This window comes from Staurois parvus, unplaced genomic scaffold, assembly GCF_062004578.1.
Source record: "Staurois parvus isolate SC_StPar_1 unplaced genomic scaffold, SC_StPar_1.0 ptg000213l, whole genome shotgun sequence".
NCBI lineage: Eukaryota > Metazoa > Chordata > Amphibia > Anura > Ranidae > Staurois > Staurois parvus.
This window is the reverse complement of record NW_028318009.1, coordinates 1089165-1109836: the sequence shown is the minus strand read 5'-3', so window position 1 is coordinate 1109836 and position 20672 is coordinate 1089165. Positions and strand designations below refer to the sequence as shown.

General features: G+C 43.3%; 3 pseudogenes; all 3 read left to right on the top strand.

Moving 5' to 3' along the window:
- Positions 1-1947: 1947 nt before the first annotated feature.
- LOC149460993 (peptidyl-prolyl cis-trans isomerase A pseudogene) lies at positions 1948-4187 on the top strand (annotated as a pseudogene).
- Positions 4188-9811: 5624 nt separating this feature from the next.
- Positions 9812-10916, top strand: LOC149460992 (peptidyl-prolyl cis-trans isomerase A pseudogene; annotated as a pseudogene).
- A 7841-nt stretch (positions 10917-18757) lies between these two features.
- On the top strand, positions 18758-19071 carry LOC149460991 (peptidyl-prolyl cis-trans isomerase A pseudogene; annotated as a pseudogene).
- The last annotated feature ends 1601 nt before the right edge of the window (positions 19072-20672 follow it).

Sequence of the window (20672 nt, the reverse complement as noted above, 5' to 3'; positions counted from 1 at the left end):
CAGAGAAAGGTAGGAGTTATCATAACTGAATCTGGAATCAATGAATAGAGGTTATTATTGCTGACACCAATAAAGGAGGGGGGGGGGGTATTTTTGCTGTCTCTGTTATGAGCTGGACATCACTATCTGGCAACCCTTGTATGGTGGTCTATGGCACCACATTGCTTCCCTATAGGGGTAGTATGGAGATGAGTTGGGAGACCCCCAAGCATGGAGATTCCTATGAATGGGTTATCCTTGGGATTTGTGTATCATTCCCTTACCTCAAGGGCTGTTAAGGACCCCCATTAGTTAAGTGGGCTACCAGTTCACCTCAGGGCTGTGTTCTTGGCATTATGTTGTGGGGTGTGAATGATTGGGTGTCAGTCACTTTAGAAGTAGTCAGTGCATGTATTCAACTTTAAAAAAGGTATATTAAGGAGATCGGCGTGGGACTCAGGATACCCATTAACACAATGCAAACTCCAGATTCTACTTACATAGTTACATAGTTAGCCTGGTTGAAAAAAGTCCATCCAGATCTTGCAGTAATACAGAAAAGGACCTTTAAGGTTCAACTCCAGGAAACATAGAAATTAACCTTTGTAGTGGATATGTGTCTACACTACAAGGGTTAGTTTTTTAGGTCTAGGAGATTTGTTAAAGTAGATTTATATTTATACAATCCTCTGTTCCTCTGCACTGCTAGGCCAGTCATTAAAGTGTCTTCTCCCTCATCCGCATGACATCATCAAAACCAATGCAGGGTCCATAACCCTACACTGGACGTGATGACACCGTGGGATGGTTGACTGGTAAGTGCTTCTCCTATATCCTAAACTAAATGTGCCGTTAACACTACACAGTGCATTCTCAACCCCACTACAAGGGATAATTGTTACATTTCATGGAGTTAGGCTTTAAGCTGAGCATGGCAAACTGTATTCTGCAGACCCAAACAACAGATTAAATGCAATGCTTAATCTCCCTGAACAGGCTACTACACTTCCTGTGAGGTTCCAACTCTAATTTACATAGTTACATACAGGGGCGGACTGACAACTCATGGGGCCCCCGGGCAATAGGGGATCATGGGGCCCCTGTGTCCTTGCCCAAACTCAAAAAAGCCTATGAAAAAGGTACCAGGGGCATCTCATGGGGCCCCCTACTTACCCCGGGCCCTCGGGTAGTGCCCGAGTTTCCAAATGGTCAGTCCACCCCTGGTTACATATGACTTCTGTTAACTTCTGAGGACACTTCCAGCAGCAGAAGTGCCTCCCTGTTCCTCTGTACCAGGACTCAGCTTCTCTTCTTCTGGGCAGCTCCTACAGCAATGCAGAGTAAGCCTCAGGCCTAAGACCCAAGCATGGCTCCCCAAAGTACATGTGTGGTCACCTCCGGTAGCAGGCCTAAGAGGTCAAAAAACAGCTTAACACACATCTTCCCAAGGCAAAGCCTGGGAGATAAGTTCACCTCAAACATTTATATCCTTCCCCAGACTCCACCACTGGCAAGAAACTACTTAGTCTTAGCCAAGGATTGAAAACCCAATGTTATTGTATCTTACACTATTGCCAGTGACACTCCCCAACAGCAGGCAGAAGCAAACAATAATACTGGGCTTAGGGGAAACCAAATGAACATTAATCAGGCTTTGGCTTAATATAGCCAAGCACTACTCGCTTAAGGCAGGTTGGCTACATATGCATGTCTTTAACTGTTTTTTTTACAATAGGCATGCCATTGCATTATATTTTTGAACTGGAAATTGTAACAAAAAAAAAAAGTTGATTAAAATGCAGCACTCTGCTCTATTTGTGGATACAAATGTGGCCCATGGGCCCTTTTATATTAGACCACACTGATCTAAGTATCTCTCCACTTATTTTGTCTCTTTTCAGTTCTCTCACCAAAAAGAGTTGTGACCCATATTCCTGCTACCCTCATTCCATTCTGGTACCCTGCACCATGACCAATCCACGGGTTTTCTTTGACATCATGGTTGACTATAAACCAATTGGCCATATTATTATGGAACTGAGAAGAGATGTTGGTCCAAAGATGGCAAAACCATTTCTTGAGTTGTGCACCGGAGGAAAAGGATTTGGATACAAAGGTTCCCACTTCCACAGAATCATCCCGGGCTTTATGTAACAGGGTGGAGACTTCAGCCATCATGACAGAACTGGTGGAAGATCTATCTATAGAGAAAAATTTGAAGATGAGAACTTCATCATAAAGCACACCAGACCAGGCATCCTATCTATGGCCAGTTCTGGCCCCAACACAAATGGTTCCCAGTTTCTGCTCTGTCTGGGAAAGACCGAGTGGCTGGATGGAAAAAATGTTGTGCTTGGTTCTGTTGTTGATGGCATGACTGTTTTAGAACAAATAAGGTATGGTTTTAGAGAGGGGAAAACAAAAAAGAACTGTGGTCAGTTATAAAGAAACTTACATCCTCCATCATAGTCTTAAGCTGGTCACAGGAGGATAATTTTTTTTTATCAGCCAACCGACTGATCAAAAAAAAACTAATGAATTTCCCCATCCACACATTTGAGGTGCATGAAGGAATCCTCCCCTCTGTCAGAATGCACTAATCCGTGTTGCAGCTGATTGGCTGCATCATTGATTAAAGGAAAATTTTCCAACATTCCAGTTCGGGAGAAGCCAATCAATAGATTGACATCTCTCTAGTGGGAACGGCCATAGAAGGGTCAAAATTTGGCTGGTCCCTGCTGAACCAGCTAAATTTAAATCCATCTAAGGCCAGCTTTAGAGCAGAATGTAAATCTCAATAATGTAATTACCTCTTTTGCTCGACATCTAAGGACTGGATTACCGTCCTAATCCCTAGCAAAGCAGAAGCCTTCTAATGCATAACACTGTACCTGTATGTCTATGGATCTGTTGCTTTGAATGGACTAATAGGCTCTGTTGCTATAAACAGTATTAGTCTAGCAATGGGAGCTTGCTGACAGTTGGACATAGGAGAGAAAGTGGAATGATAGCACTACAATACATGAGGGGTGGGAACAGCTGGTGTATTTCTGTGGGACTTTCAGTCTTGTTCTGAGGGTTAAAATGATAGATGCTTTAGCTTTGGAAGGGTGCTTGCACCGTAGTCAAGTGATACAAACCCCAATTAGCTGCATAGATCTGTGTAATAGATATAAGTAGACATACACAAATTACAGTCTTCAGAGTAGATAAAGTGGACCTAACATTAGCTCTCTTTTCACGTAAAGTATATAAATGCTGTAATGTCACAGTTGCAGCTATTACCTCTTATAAAGACTACAGTACTCTGGCTCTGACTTTACTTTGACGTTTTATTCTAAATACTTATCACAAGTCAGTGACCTAGAAAGTGTTTAAGCCACAGTAATGCAAACAGCATTTTCAGAGGTGCTTGGCATTAGTATCCCCCAGATTTTTTTCCCAATGCTCGTTTCCTTTGATCTTACAACCACCTTCTCCTCCCTACTTAGCTCTAGTCCTCTCCTCAATGCTCTTACATTTGGGATATACACAGGACCAGGGGCGGACTGACCATTTGGAAACTCGGGCAGTAGGGGGCCCCATGAGATGCCCCTGGTACCTTTTTCATAGGCTTTTTTGAGTTTGGGCAAGGACACAGGGGCCCCATGAGTTGTCAGTCCGCCCCTGCACAGGACCAACACAGCTCAGGGAAACTGCTACGCTTATGTAGCCACCTAATATTGCATTGCAGAGTTCAGTTGTATGTTCTCCTTACCTCTTCTTCACCCATCATATGAAAATGATATGAAAATGATATGAAACTTCACCTCTGCTTACCTTTCTAATGCTGGCCTTACACCTGTAGAATTTTGTTTGAACAAGAAAGTATAAAAATTGTTTGTCCAACCATCCATCTGTCTGAACCAAATTCTACAGGTGTAAGGCCAGCGTACGAGAGAGACCAACTCTTGTTCAATCTTTTGGGATTATAATATTGGCTACATGATTGTTTGAATGTATTGTCTTTTGTTGTGCAGGCATGTCTTCCATGTTGTAGGGGTTTTACTGCTTGAGAAAATTGGGTATTGTTGCTGGTAATCTTCTGTGGTTTATATGCCTCGAAGGATTGTTTATTTCATTTTAATGTACGTAATATTTCCGTTATCATTGACTAGGCTGTTCATTTGTAATTCCTTCTATATTTATAAAACTTTTCACCTACGGTTTGTGATGTGTGTTTCATTGCTGATCTTACCCTACTGATTGGTGAGAAGTGGAGTTTGATTTATAATATAGATATTATGTGTATCAATACCCCCCATAGGAGCTGCCTGTTAAGACAGGTTCTTTCCCCACAGAGACAGCCAGGTACACAGCCATACTCCATTCACTCTGGCTCATTGAGCAGTCTAGGGATGTCTTTTTGAATATTCAGTGTTTGAAGAAACTTGTAACAGGAGAGGGTAGAGGGGTGTGGGATACTGCAAAATACCAAGCACAACTTGCAGAGGACACTTCTGTATCAGTAACACATGGCCAGTTTGACTAGTATAGTCTGTAGGTGCACAGCTGAAGACCATGCAAACAGTATGAGCACTGGAACTGGAGCATTCTACTGTTCAGGGCTGAGGACCATTAAAATGACTTTACTAAAACAGCCTTAAGTCTTGCAACTGGGGACCACAAGGCAGTTTGAGGCACAGACAGGCTGGAACAGTTCAAACATCCACAGATGGAGACAATGGATAAACTGCAGTACTGGAACTAGGCGCTACTCACAGATCTCAGGAGTAGAGAAGTTCATGGGCATAGGCATGGCATTGCCCATAGGAGGGTAGTCCAGAGGTGCTCCACGGGCAGACAGCCCCCTGAAGCTTGCAGATCAGTTCCCTTTCAGCTCACAGATCCATTCCCATGGGGTTAAGACCATCTACTCAGGGATCCAGGCTATTTCACATCAGCCCAGCCACCACCTTGGCACACCTCCCCAGGAATTGGCCAGGCCCTGATAAATATTCAGGCTGGTCGTTCAAATTCTCCCTCCCTAAACTCTAAAAATTTCTTCTAGAGATGGGGGAAACAATCAGACTCCCAGCCTGTGAAACCCTGAACAGACCAGAGCAAAAAAAAATCACTGTTCCTCTGATTACAGAGCAAGCCAAAAACTAAATTTACCTAGCAGCCTAACTTGTAGGATGTTACATATTACTGTACCAAGTGGACATAATGTTTTTAAATTACAAAGGTCACTCAGATTTCACATGTTGGTAACTCTTCCTCTTTAGTAACTGGTTTTTTTTTTCATTGCAGGAAAATAATAGATTCCAAGCAGAAGCAATGTGCCCTCATTGAGTTTTTGAGAAGGAGGGGTGCATGCTTTCTGACATCCACAATAGACTACAGACTGTATACAGAGATTACACCATTGACGAGCAATGTCTTGTCATTGGTGATTCTTGTCAATGATGTAATCTCCATAAACATTCTGTAGCCTTCTGTGGATGTTGGACAGCCTGTACCCCTCCTTCGTTAAGAACTCAGCGATGGCACATGGCTTCTGCCTGAAATCCATTTTTTACCTGGAATGAGAAGAAAGAGTTACAATAGAGGAAGAGTTAGGCAGGCCATACTGTATTTTTTGCAGTTTTCTTTCCTTCCACCCAGGGGCGGACTGACAACTCGTGGGGCCTCCGGGCAATAGGGGTTCATGGGGCCCCTGTGTCCTCACCCACACCAAAAAAAGCCTATGGAAAAGGTACCAGGGGCATCTCATGGGGCCCCCTACTGACCCAGGGCCCTCGGGCAGTGCTCGAGTTCCCAAATGGTCAGTCCGTCCCTGCTTCCACCATGGGTGGAAAATTGCTTGATTCTCCCATCAACACTGTCAGTATTGATCCCTCCCGCAGTGATATTGTGTTCTGCAGGGGGGAAGCTTTCCCTGCTCAGAGAACACAGTGATTAGTGTTGATGGCTAAAGCAGGAGGCACTAATCATTTAGGAAAAGCTGACAGGGCTGACAGCAGGTGGAGCTGCCTAGCTTGTGGCCATAGCGAGCAGCCCAGTTGACCCCCAACATACACTGACCTTCCATTCAATATGATACCCTTGCCCACGACTCTTTTGTTGCCCACCCCCCTCTCCACCCTCCTCGCTGCATGGCTTTGCCCCCTCACTCCCAGGAGTTCCAGATGCTGGCCTCACCTTTCTCAGGCCCGACAGTAAGGGGACATCGGTAGAACACTCACACTCTCTTCAGAGCCACATTGTGATTGAATAAGGCACACTGAGGCTTAGGAGGGAAGGGACCAAGGGGTAAACCAACTCCAGAGGTCTTACTCTGCACCTAAACTGTACTGTTGGAGCTCTCCATCTCTCTTGGGGCTATAGTAGAGAACCCCGAGGCACCCTGCCCTTTCGCCTGATGTGGGGAGGGGGAGAGAGCAGGAGCACAGCAGCTTAATGTTGCCTCTTCTCCTTCCTCTCTAGTCTGTCCCATCTCCATCCCTGGTCCTGCCTAAACTCCCAATTGTATCCCAAGGGGAAGAGACACCTTAAAGGGAACCTGCTTTACCACCAGCCTACAGAATGGTTGTACATAAGTTGATTGATCAATGTACTTGTGTACAACCAGGGTGCCCAAACATGGATGGAATTCGGATGGTCCCTGCTTAACCATCTGAATTTAGATCCATGTATGGCTTGCTTTACTCTACCAACAGTTAAAATTTGACTGACCTATGTAAATTGATAAAAAGTTATGTCCACTTTTGCATTATTTACAGTATAGCCCTTCTATTAAGGTTGATTTATTATATGTTTAAGCACCCCCACCTTTCTCCACATTTTCTTACATTAGTCAGAGTATACATGGATATTAGAAGACTCCAGAATGCATATCATTATGCTCTGTTATCGAGCATATTTTAGTTATTGTATTTCTATTAATAGTAGGATTATAAACGTAACAGAGGTCATCTAGGTAAAAAAAGGGCATTTTCTTGAGATGCAGGATTACGATTCATTATAATTTATATAAATTCTGAAGTAGATGAGATCATGTGAAGACACGTGCAATGTCCTGTAAGAAATCGGAAGTGACAATAAAAATTTGGTATGAATAGACTGTACAGTATGTGATGGGAACCAGGTCTTTGCCCTTTACCCCAGTTTGTGTATTCACAGCTGACTCACTGTTCATACACAAGGAAAAAAATGCAGTTGTCACATTCTGCTCCAGTATAAAGCAGACCAATCCCACTAAGAAATATGTCAGGACTTGTAACTCCTCATGTAATAAGGTCAGTTCTGATAATTATCAGCGTTCACCTTTGTACAGCTTAACGTCACTCACTGGATTTGCAGCTCAGTGCCATCAACTATAACTCATTGTATATGATTTATTTGCAGTAATAAAGGAATCTTTTATCTAGGTGAGGGCTGTCCAACTGGCGGCCTCAGAGGTCCCTGCTAGAGCCTATGCAGAGTGGTAGCAGGGAGCTGAGTGCCGGAATGCTTAAACTTAAATGGCGCCAGCACTGCCAGATCTGCAGAGTGATCTCTGGCCTCAATAGGGTAGTAGAGTTTCAGTCTGATGTGAGTGTGGGAATAGGAAGCAGTGCTGGAATGTGCATTCAAGTAACTATTGCCACCAATGAAAGGGGATTTATTGCTGCCACCAGGGCCGAGGATAAGGGGGTACCACTAGTCCTCCTGTACGGGGCCCAGGCCAGCATGTTGGCCCAAGCAACCAGGTGAATTACATGTGGGCAGGGTGTCAGAAATGGACTCGCCAATGGTGGTGGGACTCATCTGCCTTGTGGGCTGCAGTACCAGGGCTGGCTTGCGGGTGCTCTCAGCAGCCAGAAGCTCACTCCTGCAATCAAGCCATCACCTGAGACTGATTGCAGGAGGTGTATTTAAGGAATGGCCAGGCCTGCAGTCAGGGCCTTGGTGTATTGGTCCCATGAGCCCCTGTACCTGCATCCTGCCTGCTTCCTGCCTGATCCTGACTCTGCTTGAACTCTGCCTGCAATGACCTCGGCTACTCCTGACCAATCTTCTGCCTACTCCTTGTACCTTGTCTGCCCGTTAGCTACCGACCCGGCCCGCCTGACTATGTTGTGCTCCATATTTATTTTTATATATATATATATATATATATATCAGTTAAGGTTTGGGTTTGTTGCACCTTGTACGTATTTGTGTTAGTTTTGGGTTTGGTTTGTTGCACTGCGTTTATGTTTGTGTTGTCCTTAATAAATTATATTGTTATACACGCTATACCTAAAGTCTGTGTTTCCCTGTGTCGGTCCACACACCTCTGGTCATACCCGGAGCCCTGACACAGGGAGGGTGATCAGCACAGCGGGGGGACGGGGGGGGGGAAATACTGGAACCATTCCCCTGCATGGCTCTTTCTGCCACGACTGAAAGCTGGCTTCTTCTCCTCTCACTCCTGCTGGTTTTCAGCTGCTGCAGAGAGAGGGATCATTTCCAATAATTTCTTCCCCACCACACCCATCACCCTCCCTGTGCACCGTATGTTTCCCCCTGCTGCCCAGGCCCCCCTGTATGCCCCCACCCTCACAGTGCTACTGGCTTCCCCTCCTCTCCTTCCCACCGGCTGCTGCAAGCACACAATAGGATCCTTCAGGGATGGAGAACAGGGGGAAGGGTCCGGTAAATATGTCACATTTGCCAGCCCCTTTATTTCCTGAATGAACATAATGAGTGATCCGTAGTGGTCATTCATAACTGAAGCATAGTAAACTTTGTTTTCTCTGGGGGCCCTGTCAGGTTGGCTGTATGGGACCCTGTGCATTCTAACAGCAGCCCTGGCTGCCACTGACACCAGTGGGGGTGGGGTTATTGTTGAGTCCGGGATCAATGAATAAAGGGTATTATTGCTGACACCAGTGAAGGTGGGATTTTCATTGCTGCCACTGATAGCAATGTAAGTTTGGGCTTTTTTGTTTGTATTTTGTTTTGTTTTTTTTGTTGAACCCTAATTCTCATGTTTGTGCCATCATATCGATTTCATACAAGGACAGTACACAGATGAATGGAAGGCCCCTTGAGCATGGAGACTCCTGGAAGGGACTTATCCTTGTTCTATGCATGTCCTTCACTGGTTTTATTACAATATGTATGGCCATTGCATGATATAATTGAACTGAAAATTGTAAAAAAAAAAAAATTGTTGATTTTGATGTGGCCCTCTAATGTACAGTATATGTACATGCACATTTATTTATTTATTTCAGGTACTTATATAGCGCCGTCAATTTACACAGTGCTTTACATGTATATATTGTACATTCACATCAGTCCCTAACCCTCAAGGGGTGTACAATCTAAGGTCCCTAACTAAAATTCATACATACACATAATAGGGCCAATTTAGAAAGGAGCCAATTCACCTATCAGTATGTCTTTGGAGTGTGGCAGGAAGCCGGAGTACCTGGAGGAAACCCATGCAGGCACAGGGAGAACATGCAAACTCCATGCAGGTAGTGCTGTGGTTGGGATTTGAACCAACAACTCTAGTGCTGCCAAGGGGAAGTGCTAACCACTTAGACACTGTGCTGCCCACAAAATATACCTAAAATTAAATAAGTACTACATTTAATGAGTCACCCCTGCCTGAGGGTGGTTACATATGCATGTCTTTTCCTGGTTTTATTACAATAGGCATGCCATTGTATGATATTGTTGAACTGGAAATTGTATAAAAAAAAAGAAATAGTTTGATTCAGATGCAACACTCTACTTGTGGATTGAAATGTGGCCCTTTAAGAAACCAATGATGTAAGTGTCTATTAACTTTTTATTTTGTCTCTTTTCAGTTCTCTCACCAAAAAGAGTTGTGACCAATATTCGTATTACCTTCATTCCATTCTTGTACCCCTCAGGTACCCTGCACCATGACCAATCCCCAGGTTTTCTTTGACATCACTACCGATGATGTACCAATTGGCCGTATTATTATGGGACTGAGAAATGATGTTTGTCCCCAGACAGCAAAAACATTTCTTGAGTTGTGCACCGGAGTACTAGGATTTGGCTACAAAGGCTCCCACTTCCATAGAATCATCCCAGGTTATATGTGTCAGGGTGAAGACTTCACCCATCATGACGGAACTGGTGGAAGATCTATCTACAGAGAAAATTTTGAAGATGAGAACTTCATCTTAAAGCACACCGGACCAGGCGTCCTATCCATGGCCAGTTCTGGCCCCAACTCAAATGGTTCCCAGTTTCTGCTCTGTCTGGGAAAGAGCGAGTGGCTGGATGGAAAAAAATGTTGTGTTCGGTTATATTGTTAGTGGCATACATGTTTTAGAAAAAATGGCACGTTATGGTACTAGGTATGGGAAAACATCTAAGAAAGTTGTAATTGCTGACTGTGGTCAGTTATAAACAGGGGCGGACTGACCATTTGGAAATTCGGGCACTGCCCGAGGGCCCGGGGTCAGTAGGGGGCCCCATGGGATGTCCCTGGTACCTTTTTCATAGGCTTTTTTGAGTTTGGGCAAGGACACAGGGGCCCCATGATCCCCTATTGCCCGGGGGCCCCATGAGTTGTCAGTCCTGGTTATAAATAACTTCCTCCATTATAGTCTTTGAGCCCATTCACACTAGAATGCTATGTGGGAAATCCATGCTCCGTACATTCAAATTACACTGCCCTTGTAATCTGCAGTGGGTGTCACTGCAAAGTTAACTACACCCCAAACGCAGGTTGCAAATGCAGTGCATTTTCCCGCATTGGATGGCATGGTACAAATGTACCATGCGAAATCCGGTTGCAGTGCATTTCCAAAAGTAATGCATTCCCATTAAAGATTGACTGAAATCACACTGCACAGAACTGTTTTTGAATTGCACATTAACATGCAGAGCAATCCTGTGCGATTTACATGCAGTTCCTTGTGTGAGTAGGCCGTTAAACTGGACACAGATGGATCATATTTTTTGATCAGCCAACCTGCTGATCAAAAAAAAAAAAAACACAGATTCCTCCATCCACACATTCGAGGTGGATGAAGGAATCCTCCCCATTGCTCTATTGTATTCTGGAGTCAGGAACTCTTCCTCAGAATACAGTGTTTGGCATTAAGACGATCAGAAGATTTACTTCTTCCTAGCGGGAACAGCCATAGAAGGATCAAAAGTTGTACAGTGACTGCTGAATTAACCAAATTTCAATCCAGCCACAGCCAGCTTTAGGCTTTTAAGCTGCCAAACAAGCTGCGAAAAAGACCCATGCTTATATTTTACACTGGAAAAAAGACCATTGTAGGGCCAGTTCACTTATGGTTTGTTCACATTGTAGTCAGTCAAGCCCTGATGAAGGGGATGCTCTTGGACCCCCAAAATGGGTTGGATACTTTTTTGGATTGTACCCCTGACTTTTAATTAAATTAAGTTGTATCTGGACTTGTTAGTGGTGTGGCGCTTCAATTTCAATTCTTGTTACATGACGTTTATTGGATGCTTCCATTGCAGAGCTTCCCTTGTGAAAAAGTAATTTGCCTAGCTGCCTTAGATGATGTGACTTTACTTTGACTTTTTATTCTGTATAATTCCCACAAATCTGCACCCACAAATAGGCTGTGGTTTGAGATGTGTCGGGGTGCTATTAAGAATGAATGGCAGCCTCACACATCTCTAAAGAGCAGCGCATTTTGGTTGTGGGTGCGGGAACAGCTGCGATTCCCATGCTCACAGCCAGCCCACATAGTGTGAACCTAGTCTGAAGCCACAGTAATGCAAACAGCATTTTCATAAGGTGCTCAGCATTGGTATCCCCCATATTTTTCTCAATGCTAGTTTCCTTTGATCTGCAACCACCTTCTCCTCCCTACTTAGCTCTAGCCCTCTCCTCAATGGTCTTACATTTGGAATATACACAGGACCAATGCAGCCCAGGAATCTGCTACGCTTAAATAGCCACCTAATATTGCATTGCATATTTCAATTCTATGTTCTCCTTATCTCCCCTTCACCCATCATATGCAAATTTGAACGAGAAAGTATACCAATCACTCTTCCAACCACTCATTCGTCCAAACCAAATTCTACAGGTGTAAGGCCATCAAAAGAGAGGGACCAACCATTGTTCGATCCCCAGGGATTGTAATATCTGATCGTTGACTAGTTATCTACCAAGTTTATGTTTGCTTGTGTAGGAGTTGCAAGAGATTTGAGTCTCCCTATAGTCCTGCACAGCCTGGCAACATGCATTTCCTTCTATCAGACTTGCATTAGGAGACAGTAACCAGTCCTTGAGCTTTGTTTTGAATTTATTAGGGGATATAGAACTTGGATGGGGTAGGGAGTGAATGGGATGCCCAAGGGAATGGCAACTGAGGACAAACTCCTTAGCAACTATGTACAAGTCTTTACAGTAAAATTTATCTTCTGGAGAATTAGCCAGCATCTCCTGTAGTACCAGCCCAGATGACTTCATCCAGATGTGCTGAGTGAATTCCAGGGCAGGAATCCAGTGCCTGCCACTGCAGTGTTTATTAGTCCGCTGTAAGATAGCAAACCCAGTTCCCTACTAGAGTGCTCCTTTCCCCTTGCTGGCCCAGGGGGTGCAGGTTTACGCACTTGGTCCCTCTCCTGTGCTGCTGGTGGGTCGGTGGCTGCTATCAGGCTTTCTAGCTGGGCCACTCCTTTCCTGCCACACAGGTGGTCCTCTCTCAAGGGGCCAGTGAAGTCCCAAGTTTTCAGCCTTCCCAGGTCCTCTACCTGCAGGTGAGCCCCTCTCCATCTGGGCCCCCTCACAGGCTCCTGCCTCCAGCCTCACATCTTTCTGTTTCTTTCTTCCACTCAAACTCTTCTGCTGCTGAGCAGACTCACGCTTAAATATTGTCCTGGCCCCTTGCCAAGCCTCTTGTTGGGGATTGGCCAGGATCCCCTAAGAGTACAAACAAGCCACTCCTCAGATCCGCCCGCTGCCTCTATACCTTTCTCCACAGTTCTAGAGCAGGGGGGAAACTCCAGAAGGGCTGGTCTGCTTAGCTCTGACCAGAATTTTACCTCCCTCTGGCTGTTGCACCAGGCTGCTGCTCCCCCTAGCTATCTAGGAGGGTGCTACACTTACAGTAAATAGATTGTCTTTTGTTCTTCAGGTATGTTTTTCAGGGTGTAGGGGTTCTACTGCTTGAGAACATTGGGTATTGTTGCTGGTAATCTTCTGTGGTTTATATGTAATATTTTCTTACCAGTAACTAGGCAGTTCATGTGTAATTCTTTCTATAATATGTAATTTTTCACCTACAGTTTGCAATGTGTGTTTCATTGCTGACCTTACCCTATCAAGCGGTGAGAAGTGGAGTTTGATTTAAATTAATATAGATATTATGTGTAGTCCCACATAGGAGCCTGGTTAAGACAGGTTCTTTCCCCACACAGTACAGAGGCAGCCAAGCACATGACCACATTCCATTCACTCTGGCTCATTGAACAGTCTAGGTCAGTGGTCTCCAACTGCTGCCCTTTGCTTGATTTATCCGGCCCTTGGGGCAATATTTTATTGCAATGACACCAACAATGGGGCACAGTTCCTCCGAATGACACCAAAGATAGGGCACAATTTCTCCCAATCACACTTTCAATAGGACACAATTCCTCCCACTGACTTCAAATATGGGGGCATTGTTGTTTCCCACTGACATCTGCACCTTTTTTTTAACTCCCAATGGTGATAGTCAGGCCCCAAAAGTCTAAAGGACAGTAAACTGGCCCTTTGTTTATAAAGTTTGGAGACCCTTTTGAATTAATTAATTGCTTTAAGAAACTTGTAACAAGAGAGGGTAGAGGGATGTGGGATACTCCAAAATGCCAAGCACAATTTGCAGAGGACACTTCTTTATCAGTGACAGTAGCACAAGGACAGTTCAACTAGTATAGTCTGTAGGTGCACAGCTGAAAACAATACAAACAGCATGAGCACTGGAACTGGAACAGTTCACGGCTTAGGACCATGAAGAAGGTTTTACTAGAACAGCCTTAATTCTTGCAGCCGGGGAGCAAGAGGCAGTTTACAGAACAAACAGAAAGGCTGGAACAGTTCAAGCATCCACAGCTGGAGACCATGGATAAACTAGAGCACAGAAATTAGGCTCTACTCACAGATCCCATGGGCAGAGAACAAGTCCATGGGCTCTGTCCATAGAAGAGTAGTCCAGCAGCCAGTCCAGAAGTGATCCAGCGACAGACAGTCCCCTGAAGCTTGCAGATCAGTTCCCTCTCAGCTCACAGATCTATTCCCAAAGGGGGAAAAATACCATCTCTTCAGGGCTACAGACTATTTAACAGCAGCCCACCATCAGGGCACACTTCGCCAGGGATTGGCTAGGCCCTGATCAATATTCTGGCTGGTCATTTCTCACTCCCTAGGCTTCTAGAGGCAGGGAAAGCAAAAACTCCCTGTCTGTGAAACCCTGATCATGCCACAGCAAAATTCATTGCTCCTCTCATTACAGAACAAGCTAAAAATTAAATTTACCTAAAAGCCTAACAAGGTGGGTGCTACATACTGTATTAGGAGGGCTGAACTAAAAGTGGGCATAACGTTTTTTTATTAACTTACATGGGTCATTCAAATTTCACATGTTGGTAGAGTAACTCTTCCAATATAGTAACTCTTCCAATATAGTAACTCTTCTTTTTCATTGCAGGTAAATAATAAATTCCAAGCAAGTTCTTGATGAAGAAGGGGTGCAGGCTGTCCAACATCCACTGAAGGCTACAGAATGTTTACGGAGATGACACCATTGACAAGAGTCACCAATTACAAGACATTGCTCTTGTCAATGGTGTTATCTCCGTAAACATTCTGTAGCCTTCGGTAGATGTCAGACAGCCTACACCCCTTTTTTGCCAAGAACCCAGTGATGGCATGTTGCTTCTGCTTGGAATTCATTATTTACCTGCAATGTAGAAGAAGAGTTGCAGTCAGGGGCGGACTGAAAACTCATGGGGCCCCCGGGCAATAGGGCATCATGGGGCCCCTGTGTCCTTGCCAAAACTCAAAAAAACCTATGAAAAAGGTACCAGGGGCATCTCATGGGGCCCCCTACTGACCCCAGGCCCTCAGGCATTGCCCCAGTTCCCAAATGTTCAGTCATGGTTGCAGTAGAGAAAGAGTTATTCTACCAACATGTGAAATTTGAACGACCTACAGTAAGTAAGTTAATAAAAGGTTTGGTCCACTTTTGAATTTCTTTCAGTACAGCCCTTGCATCAAGGTTCATATTATTATTTGTTTAAATTATATGTGATCCCTCACCTTGTAAAATATCCCATTAAGTTTAAAATATAAATGAAAGGCAAGATATATGTATATATATTTAAAAACATTATAAATACATTTTTTTCCCGTGTGCGTGTGTGTTCATTGGAGGAGAGCCGACTCAGTTCTCAGCACAGCTACAGAACTGACCACATGCCTGTTGTAGTCAGTTTTTAATAGAAAAGCAGAGGGACTGGCATGAACACCAAAGTTTTCACACAAAAGAAGCAATACAAAGAGAACATAATACTTTTTCATACAAGTACATGGTACAGCAAGACAAATATCAGGAACATGAAATGTTGGGTTTGCATATTCTTTAATCACCCCCACTTTCCCCACATTTTCTTACATTAGCAAGAGTATACATGGATACTAGAGGACTCTGCCTCCAGAATATATATCATTAAGCTCTATTAATCAAGGCAATGTTAGTTATTATTAGATTTCTATTGTTAGTAGTAGCATTATAAAGGTGACAGAGGTCATCTAGGTACAAAAATGGGCATTTTCTTGAGATGCTGGATTGTGATTCATTATAATGCATGAAAAATCTCATCCCTGTGAAGTAATTGAGATATCACGTGAAGACAAGTGCTCTGTCCTATAGGAAATCGGAAGTGACAATGAAAGGTTGGTAAGACTAGACTAGACAGCATGTGACGGAAACTACGTCTTTGCCCTTTACCCTATTTTGTGCGTTCACAGCTGACTCATTGTTAATACACAAGTAGAAAAACGCATTGCAATTCATTGTCACATTCTACTCAAGTACAACGCAGCCCAATCCTGCAAGAAATATGTCAGGACTTATGTCAAGTAACTCTTTATGTAATAAAGTGAGTTCTGATTATTTGCAGCATTCATCTTTGTGCGGAGCAGCACAGTGGATAAATGGTTAGCACTTCCACCTGGCAGCACTAGGGTTATTGGTTCAAATCCCAACCATGGCACCACCTGCCTGCAGTTTGCATGTTCTCCAGGTACTCCAGTTTCCTCCCACACTCCAAAGACATGCTGGTAGGTTAACTGGCTCCTGTCTAAATTGGCCCTAGTATGTGTATATATGAATGTGAGTTAGGGACCTTAGATTGTACGCCCCTTGAGGGTTGCGGACTGATGTGAATGTACAATATATATGTAAAGTGCTGTGTAAATTGACGGTGCTATATAAGTACCTGTAATTAATAAAAAATAAACAGAAGCTACTCATTGGATTTGTAGCTCAGAGCCATCAGCTATATTCCATTGTATATGTTTTATTTTCAGTAATAAAGTAGCTAAATGGTTAGCACTTTTACCTGGTAGCACCAGGGTCGTTGGTTCAAATCCCAACCACAGCACCACCTACCTGCAGTTTGCATGTTCTCCAGGTACTCCAGTTTCCTCCCACACTCCAAAGACATGCTGGTAGGTGAATTGGATCCTGTCTAAATTGGCCCTACTATGTGTATGTATGAATGTAAGTTAGGGACCATAGATTGTATGCCCCTTGAGGGTTAGGGACCATAGATTGTACACCCCTTGAGGGTTAGGGACCTTAGATTGTACGCCCCTTGAGGGTTAGGGACCATAGATTGTACACCCCTTGAGGGTTAGGGACCTTAGATTGTACACCCCTTGAGGGTTAGGGACTGATGTGAATGTATAATATATATGTAATGCACTATGCAAATTGATGGTGCTATATAAGTACCTATAATAAAAAAAAATAAACAGAAGCTACTTATTGGATTTGTAGGTCAGTGCCATCAGCTATATTCCATTTTATAGGTTTTATTTTCAGTAATAAAGTAAATTCTTATCTAGGTGAGGGCTGTCCAACTGGCAGCCCCAGAGGTTTCTGCTAGAGCCTATGCAGAGTGGTTGTAGGGTGCTAAGTGCCGGAACACTTTCTGCATTCCCGCACCTGGCACTTATATGGCACCAGCACTGCCAAATCTGCAGAGTGATCGCCGGCCCAAAAGGGGTAGTATAGTTTCGATCTGATGTCAGTGGGGGAATAGGAAGCAGCGCTGGAACGTGCATTCAGGTAAGTAAGTACTGACACCAATGAAAGGGGATATTTATTGCTGACACCAGCAAGGGGGGAAGGGGGGGGTGAGGTTATTATTGTTGAGTCCAAAATCAATGAAATAAAGGGTACTATTGCTGACACCAGACAAGGTTGGATTTGCATTGCAGCCAATGACATCAACTAAAGTTTTTTTTTCTTTTTTGCTGCCTCTGTTTGGATTTGACCACTCGTTCTCATGTGTGTGGCATCACATCAATTTCATGCAAGGAGAGTACACAGATGAATGGAAGGCCCCTGCGCATAGAGGCTTCTGGAAGGGACTTATCCTTGTTACATGCATGTCCTTTCCTGGTTTTATCACAATATGTATGACCATTGCATGATGTATTTGAATTGGAAATTGTTAAGGAAAAAAAAGGTTGATTTTGATGTGGTCCTCTAATATTTATTATTAGAGGTACTTTTATAGCACTGTCAATTTACGCAACACTTTACATATATATTGTACATTCACACCAGTCCCTAACCCTCAATGGACATACAATCTAAGGTCCCTAACTCACATACATACATACACATACTAGGGCCAATTTACACAGGAACCATTTAACCTACCAGCATGTCTTTGGAGTGTGGGAGGAAACCAGAGTACCCAGAGGAAACCCACACAGGGAGAACATGCAAACTCCAGGCAGGTGGTGCTGTGGTTGGGATTCAAATCAACAACCCTAGTACTGCCAGAGAGAAGTGCTAACCATTTAGCCACTGTGCTGCCCTAATGTACCTGTGGATATAAATGTGTACCTTGGCCACCACTGATCTAAGTGTCTCTCCATTTTTTAATTTTCTCTTTTCCATTCTCTCATCTTAGGCCACTTTCACAATAGGCAATTTGGAACTGGGGGCAGAGCTGTAGCGATTCTGCCCCCGACTCCAAATCACTTTAAAATCATGGCAAAATGCGCAACGTGCATTTGCGTGGCATTCACTTTTAATGGCACCCCAAAAGAAGTGCGGTTCTTTTTTTTTTTTTGCTGTGTAACAAAACGTGCAAGAATTGCAGCAAAACAAACCTGGCTCAGGGTCAAAATTTGGTCCTTTCAGCTTTTTGGCTCATCAAGCACGTATAGGGCAGGCCAATCAAGTGAATGGGATGCCCTATGTGTGACATGTGGAATGGCGTGAAAATGGTGCCTAAAAGAGTTGACCAATATTCATTTTACCATTGTCCTTTTTCTGGTACCTTTCTCTGGCCCTACACCATTATCAATCCCTGGGTGTTCTTTGGCGTCACTGTCGCTGGTGAACCATTTGGCTATATTATTAGGAAACGTATTTTTTTTTTTCAACCAGATTAACTATGTAACTATAAAACTGATAAGTGATGCTTGTCCACAGACAGCAAGAGTTGTTGCACCAGAGTATGAGGATTTGGCTACTAAGGCTCCCACTTCCACAGAATTATCCCAGGCTTTATGTGCCAGGGTGGAGACTTCACTCATCATGATGAAACTAGTGGAAGATCTATCTTTGGAAAAAAATTTTAAAGATGAAAACTTCACCATAAAACACACCACACCATGCATTCTGTCTATGGCCAAATCTGGCCCCAACACAAAATGATTTCCAGTTTCTCATTTGTACAGCAAGGACCAAATGGTTGGATGGAACAAAAGTGTTCAGTTCTGTTGTTGATGGTATGCATGTTTTGACCTGAATGCAAAGTTGTGGGCCTAGGTGAGGGAAGATATTAAGGAAAGTTGTGATTGCTGACTGTGCTCAGTTTTAAATGGACTTACATCCTCCATCATTCTCTTAGAGTGTATTTAAATCTTGAATATGAACAACTCTGCTATGTCTGGTCTGTTAAATACATCATTATAAGTTTTCTTTTTAGAAGTGGAAAAAAAAGGCCTGCTCCTTCAAGAAATCGAGAGCTGTTGTGTCCTGTGCACTCAGCCTGCAATATTGTAATCGCTGTATTCCTAACACATGTCCTCTTCTAGAGTGACAACGTTGCTCCTCTATAGATTTGGTAGAGTGAGTGTTGTCACCTAAGACAGGAGGTGTGTTACTCACAAGATCCTCAGGTGAAAACAGATGGGGAAAAAAAGCCAGAAGAATACCATTAAAAGTGTTCTACAAATGGAGCAGGTGGACCTTTTTTGTTTATCTGCCCATCTTCCATTCATACAGCACTTTTCATTTCAAGCTATAGTACAGCTTCTATGAATGGATGGGGGGGTGGAAAGGGCGGTCATAGTCAGCACTCATGAGGAGTGCCTGTGGCAGGTCCAGCGGCTGGATTAACCCCCACAGCATGCTAGGGGTATGGGGGCTGAAGGGAGCAGAGAACTTCAGATTTCAACAGGGCAGCAGCCACCAGCACAAGACACACTTGAATTGAATTTAAGCATCTTCTCTTGCGCTGTTGATTAAAAAAAAAATTAATTAAAAACTTAGGCTTTAATACAATATCATCCATAAAGCAAATGTTGCAATACACATAGGTGTGAAACCAGACTTAGGCAAAACACACCTTTTCGTAGACTTTTGATTATATTTCATACACTAGCAAAATCATTTCAGAAAGTCAAACCATCGAATTGATACGTCATATACAACATATGCAGTTGTATGTATCTACAAAGTAACAGTTCTCAAATGATTTTACTATAATCATATTTAGTTTTGGAGAGGGGGGTATTGGCTAAGGATACTCTTCAGTTTCCCACTATTCTACATTTTTGTGCCTTGAAAAGAGCAAATAAAGATAATGGGTGGTGGTAATGGTACATTTATGTTCTAATGAAGAATCCCTAAAAATTTTAATCAGTTTAGTCAGTCTTCTAACCTTACCTTTTTTTGTATTTTTAAGTCAGCAACACATTCAATGCATTCCGTGAGTCAAGCAAAGGAAACAATGGTTGTATGATTTGAGTACAAAATGAGGATGTTCACTTCAGATGTGGTATGAATTTGACTTATTATTCTGTCAAGCAATTAGGAACCCAATAAGAGATGTTCCCAACCCACCCATGAAGGAGCAGTTATAGGTTTGTAATCTTTTAAGGACGCAATTATACATTTTTCTACACCTTGAGAGCAGTTGTCAGCCTTTTTTGTTTGTTGGTTTTCACAAGTTCCTTGAAAGTGACTGGATGGGACAAGGAGAGTAAAGAAAAAAAAAGAAGAGTAGCAAGAGCTACATAAAAAATATTGGAGACGAAGAACATTCATGAAGATATTGCTGGCCCCATTAGGGGAGAATACCTCTTCATATAGAAGTTCTAAAAAGTTGGAAGTGGAATTGAAGCTTGTGAGAATTCATCAGTTAGAAGGACATCTCAGTCCATCACTCAGTTGGTTAATTTAATGGTACCATGGGCA